Raw genomic sequence first — 26,842 nt, forward strand, 5'->3', positions numbered from 1 at the left:
AATACCAAGTGATGCAGCATTTCTGCTTCCGGTTATGCACCCAAGTGGACGGAATCAGATGTTTTTGCGCCTGTGTTCACAGCAGCATCATTCTCAATAGCCAAAAGGTAGAAGCAACCCAAGTGTTTGTTGACGAACATATGGATAAGTAAAATGTATGTATGTACAACAGAATATTATTCAGTGTTATTAAGAAGGAGGTTCTGACACTTAAAACATGGGTGAATCTTGATGGTAGCTACATGAAATGAGCCAGACCCAAAAGGACAAATAGGGTATGACTCTTCTTATGTGAGATTCCAAGAGCAGTCAGATTCATAAAGCCAGAGAAATGATGGTTGCCTAGGGCTGGAGGAAGGGGCAAATGGGAAATTTATGTTTAACGGAGTTATTGGGGAAAATGAAATCCTGAGATGAATGGTGGTGGTTGCACAATGTGAATGCACTTAATACTACAGAACTGTACACTTAAAAATGGCTAAAATGGTAAATTTTATATCTGTTTTACCACCACAAAAAAAAAAAAGGTAATACCACTGTTGCAGCCAATGACAGGACTGAGTTGATTGCTTTCTTTAGACAGTCTTCAGTGTGAAGATAATTGCTGTTTCAAATAAGCAATTAAAATGTAATTCCCATGTCTATGCATTTAAAGTTCTCTAATCTATAGACTGTTAGACATATTTCCAGAGTTTCTGACATAGCATAGCTTTAAAATTTTGTAAAATAGAAAAGGAAGTGTAATAACAGAGTGCTAAAAGCAGAGTGGGAAAAAGGCCTCAGCAAGCAGGCAGATGAGGGTGCATCCCTTGCTGGCTTTTATGTCTTTTCTGGTGAAATTGGGCAACTCACCAGACCTTTTCTTTTTTCTCTTTTTTACTTTTAAAATATATTTATTGAAATAAAATTCATATGCCATAAAATCCACCATTTTAAAGTGTATAGTGAAGTGGTTTTTAGTATATTCATAAATTCATACACCCATTGTCTCTGTCTACTTCCAGATCACTTTTAAAAAATTAATTACAGTAGGATAATTATAATATTGTGATGGTTTTTGCCATACATCAACATGAATTGGTCATAGGTATACATGTGTCACCTCCCCGCCATCGTTAACCCCTTCCAGTTTCCTCCCCACTCTATCCCTCTGGGTTGTCCCAGACCACCAGCTTTGGGTACCCTGCTTCATGCATTGAACTTGGACTAGTCATGTATTTTACATATGTTAATGTACATGTTTCAGTGCTATTCTCTCATCCCACCCTTGCCTTCTCCCCCTAAGTCCAAAAGTCTGTTCTCTACATCTGTCTCTCCTTTATTGCCCTGCCTGTAGGGTCATCAGTACCGTCTTTCTAAATTCCATATATATACATTAATAGACAGTATTTATCTTTCTCTTCTGACCTACTTCACTCTGTACAATAGGCTTCAGGTTCATCTACCGCAGTAGAACTGACTCAGATGCGTTCCTTTTTATAACTTGAGTAATGTTGCATTGTGTGTATGTACCACAACCTATCCACTCATCTGCCAGCGGACGTCCAGGTTGCTTCCATGTCCTGGCTATTGTAAGTAGTGCTGCAGTGAACACTGGGGTACATGGGTCTCTCTAAAGTCTGGTTTCCTCCAGAATTGAAAGAGACACGTGCACCCCAGTGTTCATCGCAGCACTGTTTACAATTGCCAGGACATGGAAGCAACCTAGATGTCCATCGGCAGACGAATTGATAAGAAAGCTGTGGCACATACACACAATGGAATATTACTCAGCCATTAAAAAGAATGCATTTGAATCAGTTCTAATGAGGTGGATGAAACTGGAGCCTATTATACAGAGTGAAGTAAGCCAGAAAGAAAAACACCAGTACAGTATACTAACGCATATATATGGAATTTAGAAAGATGGTAACGATAACCCTGTATGTGAGACAGCAAAAGAGACACAGATGTATTGAACAGTCTTTTGGACTCTGTGGGAGAGGGTGCGGGCGGGATGATATGGGAGAATGGCATTGAAACATGTAAATTATCATATGTGACACGAATTGCCAGTCCAGGTTTGATGCATGAGACAGGATACGCAGGGCTGGTGCACCTGGGATGACCCAGAGGGATGGGATGGGGAGGGAGGTGGGAGAGGGGGTCAGGATGGGGAACACATGTACACCCATGGCGGATTCAAGTCAATGTATGGCAAAACCAATACAATGTTGTAAAATAAAAACAAAAACCTCTGGTTTCCTCAAGGTATACACCCAGCAGTGACACTCACTGGACCTTCCCACACTCCAGTTGCCTCAGTTGTCTGCTGCTTTGGAGTCATGGTAAAGATGAAATTTTATGTGTGTGTTTATAGTTTGTATTGTATGCATTTTGTGTGTGTGTGTGTGTACATGATTACTTTTGATGACCAAAGCAACATTTAGGCATTATTATTTCTTATTCTCAAAATGTAGAAGTAGTGTCTGAAAAGAATATAGTTAATATTTTAAAATAGAGTTTTAATAAACATCCTAACTGGATTTCTCACTCAGCCCTTCCTACCCTGATTAAAAGGAGCATTCTATAGCTTGCTTTCCATCATGAAAGATTTTTCCTATCTGTAACTATGTGTTTAAATTTGAAAATAAGAGAAGTAAAATCATAAGAGACTAAAAGTAGACAGTAAAACCCTACTCTTAAGTGATTGCATGTGTTATTAGCCCTCAGTAAAAGGCATCATTTGTGGACTGTATCCACATTCTCAGAAAGCTCTCACTTGGATTCATGCTCTGGAAATCCGATTTTGATGGTAAGAATGGCCTCCACCAGATCCCATGTAGATCCCAGCCCGTGATTATATCATCCAAAGTTGGAGCAGAAAGTTAGCTCTTACCTCTGCCATGCCAATTTCAGATATTTTGCTGTGCCTCATATATTACATTCTGAGCTTCTCTGAATAACCAACCAACTATAAAGGTGCCACACATTTGTCCGTACTATTATTAAACTGACTTCTTCCAAATCGTTTATTGAGGCAGCAAGATTCTTGTGTTATACTTAATGCAGAGTTTTTTTCCCCCTAAAAATTGCTTCCTTATAACACTGCATTCATATTTACAGTTAATCCTCACCAAAGGGTTGATTTTCACCATTACCTGTTAAGAGTCTTTTACTACACAGGTTTTTCATTCAGCATGAACAAGAGTAATAGAGACATCAAAAACCACTTTGTTTTCTTCTTCCATATTCAAAACATGGTGTGAAGATTTCTGTTGGGAGAAAACGCCAAGTACGAGAGTGTGTACCTGGAACATTCTCCACTGGAGTTCCTTATACTTAAATTGGTTGAAGGGGGTTTGTATTGTAATGAATGCCCCTAATGTAATATATGTTTAAACAATTCACATAATTGAAATGGAGTAAAGTAAGCTGATGACACCTTGTTTTATGCGTTTGGACTATTACTGTATTTTTATTTTTCATGAGATTATGAGGAGATGGATAGTGATGCTGAAAAGTGGGAGGCTATAGAGGACAGTTCCAATGTGGTGAGAAATTCATTTTCATTTTCTACCAGTCTGTTTGTAAATGAAATTCCAGACATATTACTTAGATTCCCATTGCTTGCTTTTTCCCCCCACTTTGAGTATCTTTGGACCAGGAATATCTTAGGGTCAGTGGTGCTACCGCCTGGAACACTTTGCTGGGAAGACTTTAGAGGCCGCAACTGGGTTCCACAGAAAAGAAAGTGAAAGTCACTCAGTCGTGTCCGACTCTTTGCAACCCCATCGACTGTATAGTCCGTGGAATTCTCCAGGTCAGAATACTGGAGTGGGTAGCCTTTCACTTCTCCAGGGGATCTTCCCAACCCAGGGATCAAACCCATCTCCCGCATTACAGGCAGATTCTTTTACCAGTTGAGCCACAAGGGAAGCCCAGGAATACTGGAGTGGGTAGCCTATCCCTTCTCCAGTGGATCTTCCTGACCCAGGAATTGAACCAGGGTCTCCTGCATTGCAGGCAGATTCTTCACCAACTGGGCTATCAGGGAAGCCCCCAGCCCCAGCGTTCCACAGAAAGGGATGCCGTAACCACCAGTGGTCTGCCCTCAGGGTCTGTCAGCGGCACAGACTGAGATGCGGGGGTGCATTGCTGACAGCTTTCCAGCTCCTGCAGTGTTTTTAGTACAGAGGTTTAGAGCCTCTGGGAAGGCAGACATTCTCAAAGTTAGATTGATAGACTAGATTTCTGGGAAGTTATGTCATTGGGAATATAAACACCCTTTATATGGGGAGGGCATCATGGGCATCTAATTAAAATGTCTACTACATAATGTATAGAATTATGTCTAGACATAAATCTTCCCCATTTTTTATCATTCACTGGTTCCTGTAAAATTAATACTATAAAATTTGCCACATTTTAGTAAATGCATGTTAAGCAGTCTTGCATGGTTTATATATCTAGAACTTTGTGTAAGTAATTAGGTCTAATAGGCTAGATGAGGACTTCCTTTTTTTAAAGTTGTCAGGATTATTTGCTTGAGATGAGTCAGTATGTGTTGAATGTGCATATACCAAGGCTCCAGTTTCATCCAAATTCAAATCTTCAAAGTAAAAGAGTTCTCCACGTTTCATATTTGAAGAACCTGAGGAAGCTCACAGAAGATCTTCAGTACACAAAGCTAGTAAGTGGTAGAGTAGGGGTATGAATCTAGAACAAAAAAACTGAGAAACTAAGTTAATAGATTTTAATCCTACCTGCTTTGCTCGACTGTAGATTAGTAAATGAGCCTTTGAAAAGGAAGCCAGCATATGTCACAGCACCTTCCCCCATCCACTATGTCTGCCTCTGTTACCTTCTTGGCTGTGTACCTATAATTGCCTCTTTAAAATGAAAACTTGATCATGACATGATGTTTTAAATTCCTTCAGTGGCTTCCTCAATGCTGTTGAAATCAAGACTGTTGGCCTTAGCATGCTCTGTTACTGAAGATTCCTATTGGAAGGGAATGCCAAGTATGAGAGTGTGTGCCTGGAACATTCTCAGCTTGAATTCCTTATATATAAATTGGTTTCCACCCACCTCTCTGGTCCCGTGTCTTGTACCCAGTTGACTGGCCCTTCCTCTGTCCAGAGAATCAAGCTTCTTTTCACCTCTGGTACATTTCCTTCTGCCTGAAGCACCCTTACCATTCACTTCACCTGGTTATCTTTGTCCTTTAGTTCAGTTCAGTTCAGTTCAGTCGCTCAGTCATGTCCGACTCTTTGCGACCCCATGAATCGCAGCACGCCAGGCCTCCCTGTCCATCACAAACTCCTGGAGTTTACCCAAACCCATGCCCATTGAGTTGGTGATGCCATTCAGCCACCTCATCCTCTGTCGTCCCCTTCTCCTCCTGCCCCCAATCCCTCCCAGCATCAGGGTCTTTTCCAGTGAGTCAACTCTTCGCATGAGGTGGCCAAAGTACTGGAGTTTCAGCTTCAGCATCAATCCTTCCAGTGAACACCCAGGACTTATCTCCTTCAGGATGGACTGGTTGGCTCTCCTTGCAGTCCAAGGGGCCCTCAAGAGTCTTCTCCAACACCACAGTTCAAAAGCATCAATTTTTCGGCGCTCAGCTTTCTTCATAGTCCAACTCTCACATCCTTACATGACTACTGGAAAAACCATAGCCTTGACCAGACGGATCTTTGTTGGCAAAGTAATGTCTCTGCTTTTTAATATGCTGTCTAGGTTGATCATAACTTTCCTTCCAAGGAGTAAGCGTCTTTTAATTTCATGGCTGCAGTCACCATCTGCAGTGATTTTGGAGCCCCAAAAAATAAAGTCTGACACTGTTTCCACTGTCTCCCCATCTATTTCCCATGAGATGATGGGTCTCTGTTAATTCCTCAGAGAACCCTTTCCTGACGGTCCCATCTGTGTCCAGTCCCATGGCATTGTGTGTTTCTTTCAATGTACTTGTTACAGCTGAACTATATAAATGCACGTGTGGGGTATGTGTGTGTGTGTGTAACATGTCATTAGATTGTGAGTTCCTTGAGGGGAGGGACTATAGCTGTATCTATTGCTGTGTTCACAGTGCCTGGCCCAGAACCTGCCATGTGACTCAGTAGAAACCTAACATCGTATGATTTGCCAAGTGGAGTCCTTCCTGTTTTCTAAGAGTGAGTGAGAAGAGTCCACAGCTAAAAAGGTGTTTAAAATCCCCACTTTTCTGTGAACAGAGAACTGCAGCTCTGTGACAAGCGTTTTTCTGTAAAACTTTTTCAAAAGGTGCCATTCGGCAGAAGCAGCTTTCAGATGGCCCTGATCGCTCACACCCATCCCTGTAAAAAGAGGACCAAGAGTGGGAGAGAATGTCATTCAGAGAGCAGAGTTGCCCTTGGAGCTCATCTTTTGTCTGAAGGTTGGTGAGCCACGGGCTGTGCCAGAAAGAGCTCCCCACACCCAGACTCTGCAAAGCTAAGAGGAGTGGGGAGAGGAGGAGGAAAGGAGAGATGCAAACTGGGTGGGACAGGGATGTGAATTTCTTGGACTCCATGGTCAAGGCACGTGAGTCTGTTGTGCCTTGGAAGACTTCTCTGGTGATCCAGTGGTTAAGAATCTGCCTTTCAATGCAAGGGATGTGGGTTTCAGTCCCTTGTCAGGGAACTAGGATCCCACATCTGTGGGGCAACTGACCCTGAGCACCATAACTGGAGAAGCCTGCATGGTGCAACTAGAGAAGGCCCTCACACTGCAATGAAAATCCAGTGCGACCAAAAGAAAGGCAGCTTGGGACTTAAGTCTTCTGGCTAGTGCCCTCCGCCCCCACATCCTATGAGTGGATCCCAGGAGTGAGCCAGGCTGTGGATGGTATCCCAAAGGATAAGCCTCTGGCCACCAAGGTGGGGTGGTCCGTTTGGGAACCATTTTTGAAACTTCTGAGCCCCATTTGATGCAGAGCTTATTGGAAAGATGTCATTTGAGCAGAATCTGCTCTCAGGTTCACTGTCAGTAGTCATGAAAGGAACCAACCAAGAAAGGAAGCTCAAGAAGAGGTGAGGCAGGGGCCTGGGAAGGTAGGGGGATGAGGGAGAGACCACCTGACTCCTCCACCCCACACACTGGAGCTTTAGGCCTCCCCTTAGCTGAAGAAAATTCAGAGCTTTGTACTGAATTTGGAATTAAAATCATCATCAAAATGAAATGCTTGGTGGCTCAACTTGGTAAGAGGTTAATTTGAGGCCCTTACTACTCACGAGGAAGGGGGAGGTTTTCAGAGCACAAAAGTGGAAGATACTGGACATTAAAGTTTCATGTTTTATTCACTGATTTGAAAGTCAAACAGTTAAAATTATTCATTAAAAGAATGAAAGGGCTATAAAGTACCCCTTTAGATAGAAGTTTGCATGTTGATATTTCTTTCCCTAATAAACCTCCTCACTGCCCCTTCTACTGTGTTGAAGGAGTTGGAAATATTAGTTCAGTCCTAACACTTCCAACAGCCTGTTGGCACCCACTCTCTTCTCCAAAAAGCAGAATCCAGTAAGGACATTTCCTGGTAACCCACCTCCTAGCACATTTGCCTGAAGGCGCTGTGCATGAGGATAGATGGAAGTTAACACTGTTACCAGTATGTTAAGAAATTACCCAGTGGTATGAGTCCACATCTTGGACCGTTCTTCTTTGTGCATGATAGACTGACTAAGAATATCTCAGTGCAGAACCAGCTGGCTTAAAAAACAAAAATAAAAACTTGCAGATGCACCTGCCTTTAATCATACCCATCCTACCTAGAGACCAAGTCATAGACTGACAGAGACCTACTTCCTAGTTGTTAGCCCCATCAGTGTACTGTCGAGGATAGGCACCCAGGAGCTCATTTGCTCCACCATTTTTCACAGTGTGGGTTTGAAATCAATTAAATGTGTGTTGACCAGCATTTAAAAAATAAAACAAGAGACTTCCGTAGTTGTTCAGTGGTTAATACTTGGCCTTTCAGTGCTGTGGATACAAGTTTGATCCCTGGTCAGAGAGCTAAGATTCCACATGTCTCCAGAGGCCAAAAAGCACATAACAAGCAATGTAACAAATTCAAGACTTTTAAAATAATCTTTAAAAATTCTTTAAAATTTTTAAAAAATCAATAAATATAAAACAAAATAGAAAATAACAGTGCATAGCTTGTGGTAAAGTAATATTACTTCATGAAACCTTGCAGTTGCCTGCTTCAGTTTGTTTGTGAGTGTGAGGGGGTGTTGTCATGTCTGACTCTTTGCGACCCCATGGACAGTAGCCCACCAGGCTCCTCTATCTATGGAGTTTCCAGGCAAGGATATTGGAGTGAGTTGCTGTTTCCTTCTCTGTGGGATCTTCTCAGACCAGGGATCGAGCCTGAGTCTCCTGCATTGGCAGGCAGATTCTTTACCACTGAGCCACCTGGGAAGCCTTTATGAGTGTGTACTGGGACCCCAATTTTTTTTCTACCTGGGTTTCAGTTCAGTTCATAAATTGTTGGTCAAGGTGTTAGATTCTAGATCATCTCACTATGTATTGCAAATTTTGGAAACTAAAGCCCAGAGTGGTTTAAGACACATGTCCAGAGTGAGTAGGAAAAGACGAGGAACTCAGATGTGTAGCTTAGTCTCTTGGTTGATGTTTCCCCTTCTTCTCACCAACCTAGAGAGGATAGCAACAGTAATAGCTAATATTCAGTGAGCAATTACTGTGTGCCAACCACTGTGCTAAATACATCATCTTATTTCATAGGGAAAAGGGGTTGGTTGGTATTGTGTTTTGCTTCAAGTTAAATGTTCATGGTTGAACAGTGACTAGACCAGATACAGAAATTGTGAGAGAGAAAAAAAAAAAAGAAATTGTGAGTTAACATTTAAAATTTTTATAGCAATTTGACAGAGTAACTTTAGGTCTGATAACTCTAGTAATAAAAGCATTGGCTTGCATTTTATGTCTTTAATAAACAATTTTCTAGCAATTCATTTTCATTGTAATTTTTTTTTTCATTTATTTTTATTAGTTGGAGGCTAATTACTTTACAATATTGTAGTGGTTTTTGCCACACATTGACATGAATCAGCCGTGGATTTACATGTATTCCCCATCCCGATCCCCCCTCCCGCCTCCCTCCCCATCCCATCCCTCTAGGTCTTCCTAGTGTACCAGCCCTGAGCACTTGTCTCATGCATCCAACCTGGGCTGGTGGTCTGTTTCACCCTGATAGTATACTTGTTTCAATGCTATTCTCTCAGAACATCCCACCCTCGCCTTCTCCCACAGAGTCCCAAAGTCTGTTCTGTACATCTGTGTCTCTTTTTCTGTTTTGCATATTGGGTTATCGTTACCATCTTTCTAAATTCCATATATATGTGTTAGTATACTGTATTGGTCTTTATCTTTCTGGCTTACTTCACTCTGTATAATGGGCTCCAGTTTCATCCATCTCATTAGAACTGATTCAAATGAATTCTTTCTAATGGCTGAGTAATATTTCATGGTGTATATGTACCACAGCTTCCTTATCCATTCGTCTGCTGATGGACATCTAGGTTGCTTCCATGTCCTGGCTATTATAAACAGTGCTGCAATGAACATTGGGGTGCATGTGTCTCTTTCAGATCTAGTTTCCTCAGTGTGTATGCCCAGGAGTGGGATTGCTGGGTCATATGGCAGTTCTATTTCCAGTTTTTTAAGGAATCTCCACACTGTTCTCCATAGTGGCTGTACTAGTTTGCATTCCCACCAACAGTGTAAGAGGGTTCCCTTTTCTCCACACCCTCTCCAGCATTTATTGCTTGTAGACTTTTGGATAGCAGCCATCCTGACTGGCGTGTAATGGTACCTCGTTGTGGTTTTGATTTGCATTTCTCTGATAATGAGTGATGTTGAGCATCTTTTCATGTGTTTGTTAGCCATCTGTATGTCTTCTTTGGAGAAATGTCTGTTTAGTTTGTATTTTATGGAAGTATTGGTCCATGATGGATTAGAAATAAGGTCAAATGTGGTTCTCCACCATGGATAGTCTGAGAAGCACTGACTTAGACCCAGCAGAGCCAACAACCTTTGTCCCTTGAGGCATCTGTAGTCCTTTTGAAGTGACGGGTGGTCATAGTTACCTCTGGAAGGGGCAGATTGCTGGACACGAGCCCCCTAACAGCAGAGAGGGAGGTTACTGTGCTATCTACAGTTAACGAGGGACTCAGATTCTAGAAACAGCTGCCCTTGTCTTGGGGTGACTAGCAGAAAAGGCCCTGATATCAATAAATACCCCAAAGCTTTCATTTATTTCAGAACTTGAGGAAGTGGGACTGATGGGTATGCTTTCCCCCTCTGGGAAAGCAGAGAGAGCTCGTTCCTTGTAAAAATTGCCCCATGAGAAAAAGTTCAGCACAGAACAAATTAAATTCTTATTTCCCAAGACTCTCCATCAGAGTGGTAACAGCAGAAGGACGGTGCTGCAGAGGTCTCTGGGAAAACAGGGCTGATTAAAGGGAGCTTGTGGATCTCCTCAACTTGCAGGCTCTGTGGAGGGAGCACACTTCATAAATCCTGCTGGACTGCTTTTTGGCTATATCCTCAGATTTGTACGAAGAACTGTTTTGAGTGAATCAGTGTGTCTTTGTTTGCATCTTCTGGAATCCTGAAGGCTGCAGCCAAGGAGTTAGCGAGGCTGAGCCCTGTACTGAGCATTTCATCAGTTGAACACTTCCTTATGTTTTCCTGGTTTATTCTCATAACAAGTGACCTTCGTCCAACTCTTCGCAACACATGATTGTGGAATGTTCCCTCCTGAGGAACATGCTTTGTTTTTTTCATTGGGAACACATTGAAAATCTCTGAAAATTCAAATGAGTTTGGACAGTGGTAATAATGTAAGCTAACTGTACCTGCTGTGTGCCCAGTATTTTACATACGTATTATGTTTTACATATGTATTCAGTTAGTGTTTACATGCTAACTGTTCCAACAGCCCTGGTCAAATGGAGTGGGGGTGGGGTGGGTAGGGGAACTAAGGCTTAGAAAAATGTGGTCACTTACCTGAGGCAACTTGTTCAAGCCTCAGCTTCTGCATCCTTATATTTCCTGCAGATTCCTATCAGCTTCCTTGTACAAGTGAGGCAGTGCTAGAACCCCAAAGTCATAATATTTTCATTGATTCCTTTCTTCTACCTGTAAACACTATTGGGACCTTTTGGTTTTGATTTTGAATACACATTACCTATTCAATAACTCAGGAGTGGAATGATGCATGTGTAATAAGTCCAGAGAATTCAGAAGCCATGTATAATAAGCTAACATTGATTAAAGACTTTCTACATCACCTGTCCATGCAGTAATTTTTACCCTCATTCTCTTACTTAATCCTTTCACAGAAACCACCTCCTTCTCCCTATCCCTGTCTGCTTTCTTTTCTGTTTTTTAAACTTTAAAATAAAAAATGTTTTTTAAAATCTCTATTTTATATTGGTGCATAGTTGATTAACATTTTTTTTTAAATAACATTTTTGTGGGCTGCAAGGTTTGCAGGATCTTAATACCCCAACCAGAGATCAAACCCAGGCCCCAGTGGAAGCATGGAGTCCTGACCACTGGACCACCAGGGAATTCCTGGTTTATTTTCATATGTGCTTTTACATAGTCTGTTCACTAGCGTACTTCAACTTTCTTAACTGTATTTATTGCTACTTCTCCCCCACTAGAATGTAATCTCCATGAGGGTGATGTGTCTCTTTAGCTCAATGATAGAAGTCCCCAGCAAGTAGAACCAGGCCTATTACATACTATATATATAGTATATAGTGCTCAAATATTTGTTGAATGAACAGTCCCTATAGGTAAATATCACTGTCATCACAAACAGGGGTTTGTGATATTAAATGATGTGCTTAAATTGGAAGCAGTTATTCCTTTTTACTTCAAAATCAGTTTTTAAATGTTAGTGGTAGTAGCTTCCTATCTCTGCTACATTGATGGGATGAAAATTGTAACACACAGAAGAGGAGGTTGGATTGGCCCTTCCAGTACCCTCTTTAGAGTAGATAAGCTGTGTGTATTTGGTAAATACATATATTAGGCCTCTCATCTGCAGTAGTAACTGTAGCTACTATTACAGTAAATAAGACATCTTTTTCTTCTACACTATTGTGCCCCCTAGTTTTATAACAGAGTGGAGGACAGAAGGAGGTTGTCCTCCTTCACAGGACAACCTGTTCCACTGATGGACAGGTGTACTGTCATCGGATGGCTGCATTGGCAGCAAATTCTTTGTACTGAGCTGAAATGAACCTCCAGGTAACTTCTCCCCATTGGTCTTCATTCTGCTTTCCAGGGAATGACAGAATAAATGAAATCATCGTTTCACATATCAGCCATTCAGAACGTAGTTTATTTGTACTCCTTAGGTTTCTCTTGTCCCAGTTCCTCAGAGCTTCTTCAGAGCATCCTTCCAGTCATTTCCCAATTGTGCTTGCTCCCTTTGGCATGCTATCTAGCTTTGTTCAGATCCAACTGGTTCGTGTCCTCCCATGCTCTAGGTGTGGTGTTGGGATGACGGCTGTTGCTTTTTGGCAGCTGTACCACCCAGTTGACTCATTCAAACCCCTGAAGTCTTTGAGTATGAACTATTGTTGAACTCAAGTGGGAAGAAAGTATCACACAGATGGGACTAAGAATTTTATTGGTGATTATGAAAAGTAAAAAAAAAAAAAAAAAAAGTAATTGTGATGTCTGTGGACACTCTTCTCCATTTCTCTGATACTTCTGCCACACCTAAGACAGTTATAATAAGAACAACTATTCATTGCATTTGACTGTGCATAAGACACTGTTCTGGGCTTCCCTAGTGGCTCAGTAGAGAAAGCAATGGTAACCCACTCCAGTACACTTGCCTGGAAAATCCCAGGGACAGGGGAGCCTGCTGGGCTGCCATCTATGGGGTCACACAGAGTCGGACATGACCGAACTGACTTAGCAGCAGCGGCAGCAGCAGCAGGGCTCAGTGGTGGAGAATCCGCCTGCCATCAAGGAGACTCGGGTTCCATCCCTGGGTCAGGAAGATCCCACGGAGAAGGAAATGACAGGCCACTCTAATATTCTTACCTGGAAAATCCCACAGACAGAGAAGCCTGGTGAGTTATATAGTCCATGGGGTCGCAGAAGAGCCGGACACAACTTACTGACTGAACAGCAACAAGAAGACATGGTGCTAGTCACTTTGCAGATACTTCCTATTTAACTTTCAAAACAACCATAGTCATAGGTATTATGAAACCCTGTGTTGCGCTTGACAGAGATTAGGGGAGATTAACATCCTTAGGCTCACATAGCTTGTGATCACATTAGCTCCATTAATTAGCAGAGCATGAATAGGAATCTGTTTGTCCGAAACAAATCCCAAACTTGATAAGATGCATTTCCAGGAGCTACAAAGAGAGTAGGCTTAGGTAGCCAAGGTTCCTAGTTTCTTTCTCTCTGAAAAACATGCACAGGAAGATATTTTAAAGGGCTTGTGGTATCTTCTTCCTGTCTTTTGAAGAAGGAAAGGATCTAAATTATTGCGTTACTACTCTCTGCCAGCTGTTCCAGATCTGTTTATTTCTTTTAGCCTATAGTCCTTAGGACAATTCTGTGAGGACAGCACTGTTGTTATTACTATTTTTTTTTTTAAATACTTATTTTTTAATTTAACTGCATTGTGTCTTGCAGCATGCAGTTGTGGCATGCTTGGGCTTAGTTTCTCTGACATGTGGGATCTTAGGTCCCTCAGAAGAGATTGAATCCGCACCTTTGCATTGCAAAGCGATTCTTAACCTTTGGACCACCAGGGAAGAGCTTGTTGTTACCATTTGACTGGGGAGGAAACTGAGACTCAGGATAAAGCTTGGTTATTCATACAGCTCCCTGAGCTCAGAGCCAACATGCTATCTGCCACACTCTGCCACTTCTCGGAGAAGATTTTCAGGTGAACCCTAACTGCCTCCCTCCCAGAGGGTCTCTCACTAGACTGCCCATCCTCTCTGATGATCTCCCCTCACCTGTTCAGCATTTCGACACTTACTGACTTACCAGATTACTTAAGTGGGAATTGAGGGGAAAAACCTTACAAATCAGATGAGCTTTCACTCATTATTAAAGGCTGAAATCTAAGTCATCAGCCAAGACATAGGCTGATCCTGTCTTTCCGCCAAGGATCAGCCCTAGCAGCAAAGTGAGGAGCCAGCTGAAGTTATTAGAGTTCAGCTTAGATGTGGCCTGTCATGCTTCCTCTTCCAATGGTGTTACCGCATACAGAAATCCATAGTTAGTGCAGCCACTGCTGTCAAGACCTGATCACTTAGTGATGCTCACTTCAGGCCCATGGAGCCAGCAGCCTTCGGATTGAATTCATTTACTTGCCAAATCATAGGTCCAGAAATTTAGGGGCCCCTAGTAAGAATCTTGCCAGATCGCATTACTGATCTTTGCCTTTGCAGAGAATCTAAGTGTTCATAAAATACTTTTTACTTACATTATTCCACTTGTTCTTCCCATTAACCTGGTAACCCATTACCCTGGCTGGGTAGGGGCTCATTGTTCTGTTTTACAAATAAGAATCAGAAATTCAGAGAGACTCGGAGCCTGGCTCAGAGCTTCACAGTCTCTCGGGGAGAGGCCGAACACTGTCTGATCAAGCTGCAAACCTTGCCCTTGCACTCTGTTGCTCCTTCTCTTTTCACTACTCTCTCGCTCTGTCTTGTCCATCTCTGCCCTTGCCATTGACCCATTAACTGTGAACAGTCATCAGCTCAGACCAGACTTGACTAGACCAAGCAGGGACTGCTTTTTCTCAGGCTTCACTTCCCAAGCCGTCTTGGGCGACTTCCCACAGAACAGATGTGATGCTTTGCAGGTGATCATCAGTCTTTGCTGTCACTTGGGAATCCAGTTGAGTCTGCAGCCCTAAGCTGCCACAAATGTTCTTTTTCCTCAAGCAGGTACCTGTATATTAATCTTAATGTCATACTCACCATTTGAAAAACTTACAGCCTCACTTGGTGTCTTTAGGGTGTACAGAAATTGCCCTGAAACCCAGAGCTTTTTTGTGGGTTGGCTCAGTGAAGATCATCTGCCCTGAAGCTCACTCTGCCCTTGACCAGTGGGCAGAGACAGGTCTCCACACCACCCAGCTCAGAGTCAAAGCCTGCTGACCGCCAGCCCACACCCTGTCCTATCTCTAACCTAGCTTCCCTTCTAAAATGTTGTCATTTTGGATACCCTCTATGATTAGATTCGTATTGTATGTAACTTTTTGGAATTGGCTTTTTTCTACACAGTATAATCCCCTGGTGATTCATCCAAATCATGATACAGATTTTTGTTTTTATTTATCACCTAAAGTCCATACATTAAGAATTTTTCAAACTTAAGTTTAATTAATTTTTTGAAAATTCACTTAGATTGTGTGTCTGTGTTTAATTAAAATCTGTAGCTAAAGTTACAGTAGTGTGCCACTTCCTAGCCAGGAGACCTTGTGGATGGCTTGATCTTTCTGAGGCTCCATGTCCTCACTGTTAGAGTGAGTGTAATAATTGTAGCTTTATTTTAGTTTGACTTTTTAAAGTTTCAAAGAGGAGGTGCATCCATATTCCCCTCATTAATGTAGGCTAATTATAAAAATGTAAGACAGCCTCTTTTTTAGCCCAGGGTGACTCAGTCCTTCCATGATGGGGATAAAGAGCAGGTCTTGTGCAGAAGGACCACCTTTTCTGTGTGACCCCCTGTCATTCATGTGATTCAGAAGATCTAAATGGCTGGTTGGCCATTTCCAATATAAAGAACCTGAAATGGGCCCACACCAAACCCCTTGAAAGTGTTTTCTCAAGGCCCTCTTGTGGACATCCTAGGGGAATCTGTCAATGTCTCTGTCTGCCACCCGTCAGAAACAAGCAAAGTAGGTGATGCCCTCATCATTGGAGGCATTTAGGGTGAGGTCCATGGCTACATTCTCAGGTGTGGGACTCAGCAGAGGGTACAGCTGATCCCTAGTTTAGTCCTTTGTAGATGATGGGCAAATGTATTTTATTCAACAGAGTAAGACATACAAAGACCCTGTTTAGTAATCTGCTCAGAAGGGACTCTGGATTTGAAAGGTCCTTAGGCTTAACGGGCCCCCATCGGGGACAGGGTTTCACAGGGTTTATAAGGAGCAAAATTCAATGGCCAAGAACACCTCTGGCCAACTGTGAAGCCTGGTACAAATACTAGCGATTTCACAAAATCTCTTGAGTTTACATGAATTCAGTTTCATCTAAATAGCATTTTGGCTATGTGCCACTAGCAAGGAAATTTCCCTGTGTGTATGTTATTTTGTGAAAAAATTAGAGACCCTGGTTTGCCATGACTATGCAGGTTAAACAGGAAAATGAAAACACACACCACACTTGTTTGTGTTTCTGAAAGGGGACAGCAGAGTTCAGTATAGAGCTGGAAACAAAGCCAGCTGGTTCCTGTGAAATGTCTGTGGGCAGGAATTACGGTCTCCCATGATAACTTCCAGTTTCTTATGATAACAGTTACAAAGTGGCCATTAAGTAAGAACAAAGGTCAGTCCAGGCACATCCAGGATCCTGGGTATCTAAACTAACATAAATCCTTGAAAGCTTACACGTTCTTGCTCTTTTTGACTCCACATTTGAGATGCAGAGGGGAGCTAAACTACATCTCTGTATATTTAACTTTTTTTTCTTCCCCATTTCAACTTTCAAAATAAGACCTTTGCTTAGATCAGGCAGAGCCTGAGGAAATGAGAGCATCACCCACCCTGGGACAAGCCCATCCCACTTGAAGACTGTAAGAAGCTTGTTCCACTGGGAAGAGGTCCTTTTTACCTTGGTAGTGAGTAATTCCTGCTGGCCGCCACTGACCCCAGGCTGAAGCGAGGCCTTCAGGAACACAGAGGGAGATTTGTGTGCTCCTGTGCTTCACGGCTTCTGGACAACCCAGCCCTGCCTGGAATCACTGGGCACTGACATGATGCCTGAGACCAGATTACATATCCTCTTTTTTCGTGATGAATCCTACCTACTGTTTTTTCATTTTGTGAATCTTGATAAGAATAGGAGTCATAAGATATATCTTTGCATATCCCTCCCCACCCCAGACCCCAAGTCCTGAGTGCCCCTTCACACCTATGCTTCTTTTTTATCCCTGTAATTGCCACATTTTGTTTCATGATTTTTCAGTCATCTTCTCTAAAATGTGAGCACCTTTCAGGCAGAAAAAAATATCTTTTTTTCTTAATTTCCCCTGCCCCCAGCAAAATGCCTTGTCTATAATAGGTGCTTGGTAAATGTTTATTGACTGAACATAGAAGAACCAGAATGCCTAGGAAGGTGGGCAGGATTCAAAGGAAGAGGAAGACCTTGCAATCCAGTTCACAGGAGGAACTGGGTCGGTGTGTGTGTGTGTGTGTTGAGAGTCTGTGGTAGACATACTGATGGACCCTCAAAAATGTCCATGTCTGGATTTCTGGAAACTGTGAATATGTTATGTTACATGGCAAAAGAGAATTGAAAGTTGCAAATGGGGTTAAGGTTACTCACCTGCTGACTTAAAAGTCAGGAGATTATTGTGGATTATCCAGGTGACCAGTGTAATCACAGGACTCTTATAAGAGGGAGGCAGAACAGTCACAATCAGAGCAGAAGACAGGACAACAGAAGCAGGGACTGGAGTAGCATGGCCACAAGCCAAGGAACTCAGGCAGCCCCCCGAAGATGGGAGAAGCGAGGAAGGAGTCTCCCCTTGAGGCCCCAGAATGAACGCATCTCTGCCAACACCTTCATCTTAGCCCTAGAGGCCCTGAAGGCTTCTGACCTCCAGAGCTCTAGGATAACTTACCATCTTATGAAAAAATAAAAATAACCAGAAATAACTTTTTTGGCCAATTCAATATATTTGTATTGTTTTAAGCCCACTGAATTTGTGATAATTTGTTACAGCAGCAGTTGGAAACTGATATAGAGGCTAAGCTTAGTGGAAAGAACCTAATGAAAACCATGAACTTGGAAAAGGAAATGGCCATGTGGGAATAGCTTGGCCAGCATCCAAAGAGATGTTCCCAGCTGAATCACCATAGATCAAAATATGATCAGAATTAGTTACTAGCTACATGTGTGCTGCCTCTCGCCTCCCAAGTAATGAGTGTCTCCAATAACTCGGGAGAAGCCCTAGTAGAGTTGCTACAGAAGGGTCTGTCAGACCTGGGCTTGAGTTCTCTGCCTCCTATAACTGTATGGTCTTTGGCAAGTTATGTCACCTCTCTAAGCCACAGCTTTCTTGTCTGCAAACTAGGGATAAATCTGTCTCTTAACTAGAAAGTTGGTATGAGGGTTACATAACACATGTAATGTCCTTAATATAATGCCAGTCACATAGTAAACAGTAACTGCTATTACTGCAAATAGACATACGATCTTGTTTATAACAACGGTCTTTGAGGTATCCCTATATTCCTCACTGACTGAGTTATATGCAGAGTCTGTGGTCGGTCTTCCCTGGTGGCTCAGATGGTAAAGAATCTGCCTGCGATGCAGGAGACCTTAGTTCGATCCCTGGGTTGGGACGATCCTCTGGAGAAGAGAATGGCAACCCACTCCAGTATTCTTGCCTGGAGAATTCCATGGACAGAGGACCCTGGAGGGTCACAGTGGTCTACAGTCCATGGGGTCACAAAGAGTCAGACACAGCTAAGGGACTTTCACTTTCAGGGTCTATGGTGTGTTCTGGGGACAAAAGCCTGAGAAGAACAACCAGGATGGCTGAAAGACCCCAAATCGAGTTCTCTTAAAAGAACGCCCAGACTTCTCTGGTGGTCCAGTGGTTAAAAATCCACTATGCTAATGCAGGGAACGTGGGTTCAGTCCCTGGTCTGGGAAGACTGCACCTACTGCAGGGGCACCTAAGCCCGTGTGCCACAACTACTGAACCCGCATGCCTCGAGCCTGTGCTCTGCAATGGGAGAAGCCACTGCAGTGAGGAGCCCGCACCCTGCAAGAAGAGTAGCCCCCGCGCACTGCAACTACAGAAAACCCTCACATAGCAGGGAAGACCCAGCACAGCCAAAAATAACAAAATTAAGAGAGAATGGCCAGATGACTGGAGAGGTTTCACATGAAGCTCTTTGAAATATTTTCAGGACTGGTTACAAGAGTGGACTCCCTTACTAAGAAAATTACTAGGAATTTCAAGATGACAACAATAGAACATTGAATGAGCACAGGGCCCTGCTACACAGTTCACACACCCATGATGTGACCTTGAGTATCACTCCCATGTCAAAGTGAGGGACTCACTCTGTGAGGCCATGGTAACAACAGCTACAAGAAAGTGAACAAGTTCAAGGCTTTGGAAGATGATGACAGTGGGGATCACGATCAGAAAGAAGAAAGCAGCACATGGAAACATGATGAGGAGGAAACATCAGAACGGGGCAAAAGTCAGAGCTTCAGCAAGAGGAAGGCTGTTGTCCTGGATCTGAGAACATCCCTGGCGGCCCAGCTCCACTTTCTGGTAAACCAGGAGGATCCTGGGCCATCCCACCCACTCACAAGGCTCTGAACAGAGTATCAATCAGGTTGATGCCTTTGCCTGTTCAGAGCAGTCCTGGAGATTTTACAGCAGCATGGTAACTCCCTGGAATCTGACAGGCCACAGTAACTTTTTCAAAGAAGGAATTAGTCCTGTCTGGGGAGGATGATGCAGATAAAAATGGTGGCAAGTGAAGTATTTTGTTACGGAAGGGTTTGGCATCCTGTTGCTGGCAGAATCTCATCCTGGCTTTGCTAGGGAAATAGTTCATGGTTGTGGAGGAGCTCTGTGGGCCCCTGCAGTCTCTGTGTGGTTTCGGAAAGACATTATTCCAATGTAGAATAAGACTGCAAGTGACCTGGCAACCACAGCCCCAAACTGGACAGGTGTGTGTTTAAAATGGGTGGGAGTTCTCTAGCCAGTCCTTCCCTCCTCTGCTCACTGAGGGGACATCCCTGACCCTCACGCTCCAACACTTTTGCACTCATTCCTACCCTCCAGCATTGCTGACTTTATAAAGTAAAAAAATGGAAAATGTGACTTTGTAATAGATACACTTTGTCTTTTAAGGGGTTCTGTGGAGGGGAGTTCAGCCTTTTGTTTTTCTCTCTGCCGCCTAGATGCCTCTTGGGCATTCTGTTGTGTTCTTCTCATGCTGTGACGTTGTGACCACATGTTCGAGCCAGACCTGCCACCTGAGGCTCTGTCAGAGTGTGAACGCCTGTGCATCCAGGGAATGCTTTCTGTTGGAGCGTCCTGGGATAGCTGTAAGTAAGTGCTCTCTTCTAGCTCTGCCATGAAATTACTGGGACATTTTGTTAATTTATTTCCCCTCTCCCCCCAGAGCCCACCGTTCTAAAATGTGTTTCTGATGTTGTCTAGTTTCTGCTGCTGCCCTCCCTCCCTCCTTTCCTCCTGTGGTGTTCTCCTTCCTCCTGAGCCACAGCTGTACTTAGCGCTCCATACAGGGGGCTGCACCAGTTGCACTGAGGCAGCTTGGAAGGGATGAAGACTTGGCCAGCTAAACTGGAGCAGAATCTAGTTCGATTTAGGAGTTAGATTATCATGCATGTTCCAAGGGTGGGAACTGGAGCCAAAGACAGTGACTATAATTATTTTCCCAGATGAGCAGGGCCTGTGTGTCCAGACTGTTTCTGTGAGTTCTTGCATGCCCCTCTTTGGGGAAGGGAAATGGGCTGTTGCTGGCCTTAACATTTAGTATGGTAAATTCTGTGATCCTGAAAGTGGGATATCTGAAGAGAAGGTGGCCTTGATGAATGGCTTCATGTGCGTGGCTGTGCCTGACTGTAGTGGTTGGTAAAGCTTTCAGTCCCCATCGGCCTGTTAAACCCAGGATTGAAATACCAGGATGACCGAGGATGCCCAGACAGAAACCTCTTAAAAGTTGATGTAGGCATGCTTTTAAAATGACCTTTCATCAGAGCACCTGGAATTCAAATAAGTAATGATTCAGAGTCCTATAACAACCTGCAAGTAGCTTTTATCTGATTCTTGTGAGTGAGGATTGCAGTTCTTGAATTAAGTCTTTCTTTAAACCATATCCTTGAAGGCCGGGAGGATCCTCAGCCACCTGGTCTCAGAGAAAGATATGAGAGTGACAGGCATTTCCTTATTGTGTGTAGATCACTTTCTTCTTACTTTCCAACTTCTGAATACCCTCTTATTACCACTGTTCATGGAGGGCTCAGGCACATACAGGAGTAACTTTGGCTAAAATAAGAAACATAGTCTGCTTCCTGAGGTTTATTTAGATCCCAGGGAGGTCTTCACTTTTACATAAACTTAATTTACATTTACATGGACATTCCAAAGAGAGCAGAGATTTGTGTGCATGGATGGGTGCACTTGTGTATAATGTGTTCATGAGTGAGGGTCTTATCAGACCAAGTGTTTAGGTACGTTGTCCTGTTTTTTTTTTTTTGCTTCTTTTTGTCTGTCTCATTTGTTTAAGCCTTTTGAATCTCTTTTTAAAAATTGAAGTATAGTTGATTTACAGTGTTGTATTAATTTCTGCTGTACAGAAAGCAATCCAGTTATATATATGTCTGTCTGCTCAGTTGTGTCCGGCTCTTTGTGACCTCATAGACTGTAGCCCACCAGACTCCTCTGTCCATGGAATTTTCCCAGGCAGGAATACTGGAGTGGCTTGTCATTTCCTCCTCCAGAGGATCTTCCCGACCCAGGGATTGAATCTGCATCTCCTGCATTGGCAGGCAGATTCTTTACCACTGAGCCACCTGGGAAGCCCTCATCTTACATATAATGGTTTGCATCTTCTAACCCCAATCCGTCTCTCCCCCAAGGTTTTTGAATCTCTTATATTTTCTAGAGCTGCTCCTGTTTCCCCTTTCTCTTTGTCTTTGAAGTATTTAAAAGTTAATTTTTTCTATCAAAAACATACTGACTCTATGTTGGCTGGAACAAAGGGTTATACCTCTACACTTGATCATAGCCAAAAGGCCGAGAAGCGATAGGGTTATACCTCTATTAGGCAGAATCTTACCAGCAGTCTTCACAGAGACACTCCGCCTAGGAGATTTAAATGGGGGGGTTAGTCAATATGTTCAAATGACCTATTTTTTCGGACTAGCTTGAAAGGTTTTTTTTCCCATTTATTTTAACTCCATGGGCCTCTGATATGATGAGATATGACACAGCTTTGGGTATATCATCACATGTTCTAGAAATCAAGGGAAGAAGGTCACTGGGGAACTGGAAGTAGGTCTCCACTTTGGCTATTTTCCCACGACCCGTTGGCTGGGTTTTTCTGTTTGTAGTTGGCCTTCACTTTCCTCCAGGGCTCTTTTCTCTCCAGTTTTTTGTTCATGTGTGTGTGCTTTTTCTCCTGGGACAACAGTTTTCTACCTGGAGAGAAACTTGTGTGGTCCACAGCGCTCCAAGGTGAAGTCCAAGTGTTTGCCAGTGAAAGGAGAGGGCGCAGAGTCTGCGTTGAGAGCTGGTTGTGCTCTGAGAGGAACTGTCTACTGCAGTGGCAGTAGACAGGCCAGAGGGTGAAAAAGAAGCGGCAGGTTTGACCCCAACAGAGACAGCTAGCACTAAGGGGGAGAGACTGCAGACATAACCTAAAGGGGACTCTGTGATAAGCCAACCAGAGAGGAGAAACTGGCACCTCTGTCCCCAGACGTGTTCAGGCAGAAGGTGAGCAACCACGGAGCTGGAGAGCAGACGACTCCTCACCACTAAAGGCGCTCGGATTCTGAAGAAATGGAGAGTTGTGCTAAATGCCTAAAATTATTTCTACTTCTGATACCTGGTGTGTGATAGTTGCTCAGTCGTGTCCTACTCTTAGCCACCCCATGGACTGTAGCCTACCAAGCTCCTCTGTCCATGGAATTCTCCAGGCAAGAATAGTGGAGTGGGTAGCCATTTCCTTCTCCAGGGGAACTTCTGACCCAGGGATAGAACCTGGGTCTCCTGCATTGCAGGCAGAGTCTTTACCATTTGAGCCACCAGTGAAGCCATCAGATTTTAAAATTATTTATTTTGTATTTTTGGTTGTGCTGTATCTTCATTGCTGCCCACAGGCTTTCTCTAGCTGTGGCAAGTGGGAACTCCTCTAGTTGTGGTGCCTGAACTTCTCATTGCAGTGGCTTCTCCTGTTGTGAAGCACAGGCCCTACGCACACGGGCCTCAGTAGCTGCAGCTCAAGGGCTCTAGAGCACAGGCTCAATAGTTGCAGCACACAGGTCTAGTTCTGTGGCATGTTGCTCTATGGCATGTGGAATCTCCCAGACCAGGGGTCGAGCCTGTATCCCCTGCATTGGCAGGTGGATTTTATTCACTCTATCACCAGGGAAGTCCTCTATTAAATATTTTAAGAAAGTAGATTTTTAAGAGCCCTCAAGCTTTTCTAAAAAATTCAATGCAATTTTTGAACAATATAGAACACATATACACACTCACACACACATACCATTCTTTCCTGCATTCACAGCTTTTCACATATTTTGTTGTTGTTATTCAGTTGCCAAAGTTGTATCTGACTCTTTGCAACCCCATGGACTGCAAAATGCCAGGCTTCCCTGTCTTCACTATCTCAGAGTTTGCTCAGGTTCATGTCCATTGAGTCGGTGATGCTATCTAACCATCTCATCCTCACATATTTTCCCTATTGTGATTATTCTGCTTAGATGCAGTTTTTCTGTTTATGCATTTTCATGATTATATAATATTTCACTGAATGGACATAGTATAATTTATTATTTCCTAGTTATTGGGTGGCTTTGTTTTTGCAATGTTTAATTATTATAAAGAGCTATGCTATAGATTTTTTTGCATATGCAGCTTCTCTTCCCTCTTGAAATACTCTATTAGAATAATTAGAGCTCATTAGATTGCAAATTATACAACTCATTGGAGCAGCCTAAATAAAAGAGGTGTGTTGATAAGCATACAGAGCAATCACAAAGATACGAAGCACAAGACACACACAGGAACTGGAAAGGGGTGTCCAGCACACCCCATCTCCCCTCCCTGGGCTCTTGTTTTCTTTAGATTGTCATTCTTTTTGCCTACTCCTGGTTTCCTGTTCCCTTATAACTGGTTCATGTGAGCCTTTGACATGCCTTGGAGCCAGAGACCTCAGGTTTTTATCAAAAGAGTCCAGAGCCAACCACTATCTGATCAGAATTTCAGTATCTCTTATGTCAGATTCCCAAGCAAGAGTCTGCTAAGCCACGGGCCTCAGACTTTGTGACCCGAGCTCTCCTCTAATTGGTGGAGGAAAAAAGGCTTGGTAGTGGTGGCAGAGTTCTGGAGGCTGTCCAGATTTAAATAGAGCTCTACCACTTACTAGCCGTGTAGATGTGTGTTACTTAGCTTTTCTGTGTCTCTCTTTGCTTTTCTGTAAAATGTGGCTAGCTCTGCCACTTACTTCATGATATTATTGTGAGAATGAAATAAAATAATTCTTGTCAAGGATTTAAGAAAGGTCCTAAGTTCTCAATATGTGTTAGCTCTTAGTTGTTTTTTTAAAAATTTGTTTTGTGGAAAAATATACATCACATAAAATTTACCATTTTACACTTTAAATGTACCAATCTTACATTTTAAATGCACCAAATTCAGAGGCATTAAGTACATACAAATTTTTTTTAAGAAGTAAGAGGAATCCAGATTGGAAAAGAAGTAATAGAGCTCTATTTATAGCTGACATGATACTATACATGAAAAGCCTTAAAGATACTATCAGAAAATTACTGGAGCTAATCAATTAATTTAGTAAAGTTGTAGAATACAAAATCAATACACAGAAATCCCTTACATTCCTATACACTAACAATGAAAAGTAAGAAAGAGAAATTAAAGAAACAATCTCATTCACCACTGTAGCAAAAAGAATAAAATGCCTAGAATAAATCTACGAGGAGACAAAAGTACATACACATTTTTTTTGGCAGTGCCACTTGGCTTGTGGGATCTTAATTCCCCAATCAAAGGTCAAACTAGGATCCAGGCAGTGAAAGCATGGAGTCCAACCACTGGACCACCAGGGAATTTCTGAGTACATACACATGTTTGTATGTACATACATATTACCACTATCCATCCCTAGAACTTTTTCATCATTCTAAACTGTAGCTCTTGTTTTTAAACTATCATTGTTACATTTATTTCATATGTGACTGCTTGGATCCACCCTTTGAAAGGGTATGATCAGGGTGCTCCATGAATATAGGAACATAGTGAATAGACACTGTTAAGTATTTACTGAAAATATCACATTTTTATTGATACAACTCTTTAAGCCTTACAGATCACTTTTACATGATTATTTTATGCAGTCCTCCCAAGGAAGGGCTTCTTGAAGTAGCAAGGGGTTATAATCCTTATTTTATAGGAGACCCAACTGAGGTTCAGGAAATCTAAATTGCGAAACTTTTCCAATCTTCTTACTTGTTGAGTCAGGACTAAGTGTCAAGTTATTTCACTCCAAGTTCATGCCTTTTCCATGACATCTCAGAGATGTGATTTCTCAGCCAAGCTTTATACCCATTTGTTTTTAGTTCTTATTACATACTCTATTTCAACTTACGAGAAAGAAGAGAAGAATTTCGAATTGGAACTTGTGGGTGGGTTTCATCTGGGAAGTACTGGCCTACAAGAAGTCTGTCAGCTGGCTTAGTTTACATCTTAACATATAGGAAAAACAGTAATAATTTAACTTTATATTGTATAATGTGGTGATTCTGTGAAAGCCAAAGGGTGGAAGGACTGGTTAATGAATCTCTTAACTTTTACTTTGAGAAAGTCCTGAAATATTTGATGGAAACAAATGGCATTCCTAAGTGGACTTTTCAAAATGAGATAGTGAAAAAGGCACTGTTAGAAGCAAAATGGGTGAATATCTGCTGGTATCTTATGGTTTGTACAAAGAAACATATTTTGTCTGATTGGCTTGATTAAGTATTTTAGTGAAAAATGCCTTTGCCAAATACCAAAAGTCTTATAAAAAGTTTTCATTTTATACAAAAACCACAGGAAGAAAGCTTGCATGGACTCAAGCTACCCCTTAGCACCTTTCTAACAACTAGACTGATGTTTGCTATTAGGCAGTTTTTCCATTAAATTAATGGCCACTTTTTGGGCTAGATACTTACCTTCCATTTGGCACTCAGACTCATTTCCTTGTCACTTGTTCTAAAAGAAAATCACTCAGGAGAACTGAACACCTTAGTGTGATGAGCTTTTATTGTGTCTGTTCTAATCATTCTTTTTGTAGGAAACTTATGGATTCTCCTGTGCCCTTTCATAGCAAGTCACATATCTTTCCTTTGGCTTTCAACCTGGTATCCCACCCCATCTGTGCTATCCTGATCTTACCCTATCAATGCTGCTCTACTTTCCTTAATGCGACAGTACCAGGTATACTGATTTCCTTGTAACTCTCAAGTATGCTATATTCAGTAATCCCTATGTCTCTGTCATGCCTTTCCTTGACTTGTGTGGAGTAACTTTCCCTTTATCCATCCTGAACATTTCAGTTCCTTCGCTGCCACCAAAATCCAACTTATTCTCTAAGGTTTTCTTGACACTTTTAACCTATATATATTTCATTCTACTGTGAGTTTGTATAGTGTATAAATTACTATCATCTTCTATTGAGCACCTATTAAGTGCCAGTCCCATTATCCCATTATCATCACAACTACACAAGGTAGTTATTGTCATTCTCATTTTATAAAAGAGGAAACCAAGATTCAGAGAGATTAGATAATTTGCCCAGAGTCACACATCCTAAAAT

The 26,842-nt window shown here is 42.4% G+C and overlaps 1 protein-coding gene and 1 pseudogene across 1 annotated transcript in view; both read left to right on the top strand.

The window, feature by feature from the left end:
* The window catches only part of LOC122429052, a 27,257-nt pseudogene extending 2,415 nt beyond the window's left edge, over positions 1–24,842 (top strand).
* The window catches only part of JAK1 (Janus kinase 1), a 244,595-nt gene that overhangs the window by 10,498 nt on the left and 207,255 nt on the right, over positions 1–26,842 (top strand). The window contains exon 2 of the mRNA XM_043461071.1: positions 20,178–20,328. The gene's annotated coding sequence lies outside the window, so the exon portion shown is untranslated. The remainder of the gene's footprint in view (positions 1–20,177; positions 20,329–26,842) is intronic.

Source organism: Cervus canadensis, chromosome 2, assembly GCF_019320065.1.
Source record: "Cervus canadensis isolate Bull #8, Minnesota chromosome 2, ASM1932006v1, whole genome shotgun sequence".
Taxonomy (NCBI): domain Eukaryota; kingdom Metazoa; phylum Chordata; class Mammalia; order Artiodactyla; family Cervidae; genus Cervus; species Cervus canadensis.